Below are 4,804 nucleotides of genomic sequence, written 5' to 3' on the forward strand. Positions count from 1 at the left end.
AAATGAATTTTTAGGAATGTAGTTGAAGTTTCTACCACAGAGTTAAATTTTAAAATCTAAAAAATAATTTTTGAACAGAAAATATAAATGGTTAATATGACGCCCAAAGAAATTAGAATCTAAATTTAGAAACAGTTAAATTTAAGGAAAAAAGACAAATTTTCAAGAAAAATAAAACGAATTTTACAACAAATAGTTAAACTCACAATGAAATACATATTCAAGAAAAGAAGATTAATTTTCACATAGAAGGCTTCATTTTTGACAGAAAAATATGAAATTTCTACACAAGCAGATGCATTATAAAAATCAATTCATTTTTTTTTTTAAACTAGAAATATGTAAAATATAATAAAAAATATTAGGATTTTTAAACTTACGATCGCGATTTGGAACTTTTTTTTATTAGTTTAGGAATTATTTTGTTTTAACTTTAAAAATTTCAGTAATACTCCAAGATACAAGAAAAAAATTTTTTAGAAAGCACACATTTTTTACTGGATTATAGTTTTATTGGCTACTGAATTATTAAACTCACGATTGCAGTAAAAGTTCGACATTAACAAAAACCAAGTTCATGAAATTTTTGATATTTTATCTTTTCGGTACAGAAAGTAGATATGGGAAAATGTTTAGTGGAGGCCCGAAATTTTTCAAAAATAATTTGAGAGTTTGTATTTTTTCTTACTATTATTTTTCAATTATAACTCTTGAAAATTGTAGACCCTTGATTTTCAATTTTTCAGATTTCAAGAGTTTTTAATTTTTTAATTTTATGGTTAAAATAGACGAAAGTTTCAAATTTGACAATTAAAAATGATATAAAAAATGATACATTTTTGTAGGCGCATGACGCCTACTTGAAATAATTTTGTATTCTACAAAAAAAGTTCAAATTTTTTTTATTTTTAACATTTCAGATGTAAAATTTTTTAAATATTTTGAAAATAATCAGAAAAGCTCTCACACCTGACAAAATCTATAGTTACCATTTTTTGTGTTTAAAACTTAATATTCTGTTGAAAATTCACCTATTTGGATAGAAAATTAATCCTGTTTGTTGAAAATACATTTATTTGGATTATAATAGAACTATTTCCATTAAAGTTAGTCCTTTCCCGTCTAATTCATTTCGCTGATTATTCGTTTATTTTAATTAATATTTTTCACCTAAAAATTTAACTATTACATTTTTGGTTGGAGTTTTATCTTTTTTTCTTTCAAGATTCAACCATTTAGTTGAAAGTTCATGCTTTTTGTTTCAAAATCGTCTTTGAATAGAAAATTATGCCTCTTGGTTGAAAATTTATCTCTTTAGGTTAAAAATATAGCCATTCGGCAGAAAAATTACAGTTTTGTTGAATGTTCAATTATTGTTTTGAAAAGACAACAATTTCTAAAAAAAGGAACTTTTTTCTCGATATCTAAATTATAGGAGAATTCCATAAATCCATTTATATTTTGAAAGTTGTATTAATTAGGGTCAAACTTAGGGTCAAAATTGAAAGATTACAAAACTTCTCTCAGATTGTGAAAATTTTATAATTTCTGTAGATATACATAAAGCTCATTGGGAAAAGGGTTTTAGGACACAGAACACGAACTGGTGGTCGGAACTCAAAAATTGAAATATTTTACTTCAATTTTGAGAACATGATTAGTGTGGCAGATTTACATAAAACTTCTAAGTTGTTATTCACTTTTTCCAATTTGTAAAGTCATGAGAAAAACATTTTCGTTTTTTGGAAGGTTTAGAAATTCGAGAAAAAGACTGAGAAGCATTTAAAACGTCATGCAAACAATGAGCGAACAATATTTTTGTCTTGCAAATCGCCTAAGTCATGGATCTTCGCACCTGGTATGTGGCCTCATTTTATTTATTTTAGCTTACATTATAAAACTGAAAGATTTATAAAAAAATTTATAAAATTTGTAAACAAAAAAGCTAAGATTCAAAAACTAAGATTTGAAGTTGGAATGTAATGCATTTTTAACAAGATAGTTCAGTTTTTTTACCAAAAAAGATTTTATACCAAATGGGGTAGAATTTGCAAGCAAAAAAAATAAATTTTAAACAAAATACTTAAACTACCAACGTAACAGTTAAAGTCCTAAACCAAAAAGACACATTTTTTACACAGTTGAATTTTCAATGAAAAAGTTGATATGAAAGATGAATTATCAATCACAAAAAAGTGTAGGCATTTCCAAAGGCTCGAAAGGATTTAAAATTTTTTTCAGAAAAATTCGAGTACGCGCATAAGCAAAATTTCATTAGATTACTGGAAATTTAAAATTGATTGAAATGATCTGGTTTAAAAAATTCATAATCTTTCTTATTAATTTGTTAACTTATAGAATTGATAATAGTAAAGTGGATTTTTTTCTAATCTTTCAACTGTACAATTCATAAAAGTTAAGGATGACAAACTTTGGTGTTTTAATACCGAGGAACTTTAGTTCCAATAAATTGGAAATATTAAAAAAAATATATTACTGTCTAAAATAGCTTTCAATACTGGCTTTTTTAACAATTATAAACACTACACTCTCTCCGTGAACACACCAATATTGGCAACGTCGCAAACTTCTGCTTCTCGAGTGGCGATCCGATGGGTGATCGGTACGTAGCCAGCTCGTATCGCAGCATTGCGACAAGTCGAATGCGATTGGTTGGCGCTCTATGTGTGCACGAACGGCTCGTGGGTGAGCCGTTTTAAGCATACTGCACACTCATTTTCTTGTGCGAACACCTTGAATAGAGCGGCTCGTACCACTTATAACTCACGCCATCGCCTATAGGGGGCACGCAGTGATTGAAATCGTTATATTTTGGCGCAGGAAATATCAGTTAATCACTCGATTTGAGAGCCAGTCAAAGAAACAAGGGCCATGCGGCGTTCCGAATGCAATAAGATCATTAAATTCTAATCTTTAACAGGTAGGTCAGGGATGGAAAAGAAAGGGAACCAAAAAAACGCGAATCAAGATTGAGAATCTACCGAAACCGGAAGTCCGAATAGATTTTGAAAATAGAACACACAAACTTATAGATAAGGACACTTGAAAGGTGCTAATGTATATTAAAGGTACAGAAGGCGCATCGACTATGATCCGGGATGTCATTATTGGAAGTGCATCTGAAGTGTGTGGTACTGCGTTTGTAGGAAGAATGTCTGGTGATGCGTGGTGGACTGCTGAAATCTAAGCAGCCACCTATAAGAAGAGAAAAATGCAAAACGAATTTGAAGGAACAAAGTGTTCCTGCACAATTTTCTAAAATGTCCCTCTTCGACAAACAAGGTGTGGATCTCGGGACACTGAGGGTACTTACAAATAATGTTGAGCAAACTAAATATAAGCATGCAGAATATAGAACTAAAAATTTTTAGAAGTCAAAATATATCAAGTACATTTTATTTTATATTTGTAAATCCAACAGCTTAATTTGTAAAAGAATTTGCATTTGTCCTCGCTCCATCACAGCAGGGGTTAAGGATAGTGACACGTATCATTACTTCGACACCCGCTGGCACTGCAAATTTTAAAGGAGTATGATTTATTGTTAAATGCCGATCTTTTCAAAAAATATTTTAGGAGCTAATCTTGAACCAGAATTAGCTTAAAAAGCTATCGGAAAATTAGAAGTAAAAGTTCCGAAAGAGTTCCTTTTGGGTTGGAAAAATATTACTTATAATTTTTAGATTCTTTTATTTCTTTCAAACATCAGGTTCTCGTAAAAATTTAGTTTTCCGTGTATCAACTCAACAAAATTTAAATCTGAAATCCGATTTAATTTTCAATCCGTTTGGAACTCTCTTAAACGTCATGTGCTCGTGCTTTAGAAAAAACTGTTTTCTATGGAAAAATATAAAACTTTTATTTTAATTTTTCTCCTTATTTTTTTTGTTGACAAACTTGGGGCTGTTTAGACATTTCACGCTTAATTTTATTTTTTATTTTAAATTATAATATGAGTAAGATATCTTGCAAAAAATTACCTTTATATAATATAAAATGATTTTGTCAAAATATTAATTGTTTATCTAAACATTGATAGTTTAATTATATAAACCAAATAAAATTGTAATCCCTGACAAAATATGTATTAGATGCATTTTTAGTACAATAGATTAAATAATTCTATCTGATAGTTAAAATTTCGAGTTAGGAAGTAAAAATTTTGAAATAAAATGAAATAGCTACAATTTCAGATAAAAAATTAATTTTTAACAAAAAACCCCGACTGTCCAATGGAACAGCTAAATGTTTCAAATGAATGGTTGAGGTGTTAACCAAATAATTGTATTTTTCACCAAAGTAGTTTAATTTTGTCACTTCCAAATATTAATTTAAAATTTTTTTATTATTGATGTAAGTTTTTTGACCAGGGAAATTTATTTATAGTTTAGGATGTTAATTTTGTTTGTCTACTTGGTCATAATCATTATATCACAACATTCTTTTACATACCAGGGGGGCTCTTTGCAATTGAGAACGACTTTAGCTTCATTTAGAAGAGCCACAGCCAGAAAAATAAAAAAGAATATAATTGCGAATTTCATTTTTTTTCTCGAGAATTGAGTGTCAGTCGTTTAAGTCAACATATCTCTCTGGAACAAATTACAAAAACGTGTCATAATTTCTTTATGGGAATTTCATGAATTTATTTAGAGGCGATGTAAAGATAACGTAAGATTATTTGGGTGGAATGGGGGAGTGATACAATCTTACTGTTTTTATTAATTAAGAAAGTACTTTACCTTTGAAACAAGTACATGAATTTCAATCTAAATAGATGAAT

At 28.8% G+C, this 4,804-nt stretch overlaps 1 long non-coding RNA gene across 1 annotated transcript; it reads right to left on the reverse strand.

Annotated features, from left to right (window-relative positions):
- Positions 1–3,385: 3,385 nt before the first annotated feature.
- Positions 3,386–4,603, reverse strand: LOC117176871. Its single transcript, XR_004467631.1, has 2 exons — positions 4,474–4,603; positions 3,386–3,535 (listed from the first exon to the last, which is right to left on the reverse strand). It is a non-coding gene; the product is annotated as an uncharacterized LOC117176871 (long non-coding RNA).
- Positions 4,604–4,804: the final 201 nt, after the last annotated feature.

Source organism: Belonocnema kinseyi, chromosome 7 (genome assembly GCF_010883055.1).
Source record: "Belonocnema kinseyi isolate 2016_QV_RU_SX_M_011 chromosome 7, B_treatae_v1, whole genome shotgun sequence".
In the NCBI taxonomy this organism is placed as follows: Eukaryota; Metazoa; Arthropoda; class Insecta; order Hymenoptera; family Cynipidae; genus Belonocnema; species Belonocnema kinseyi.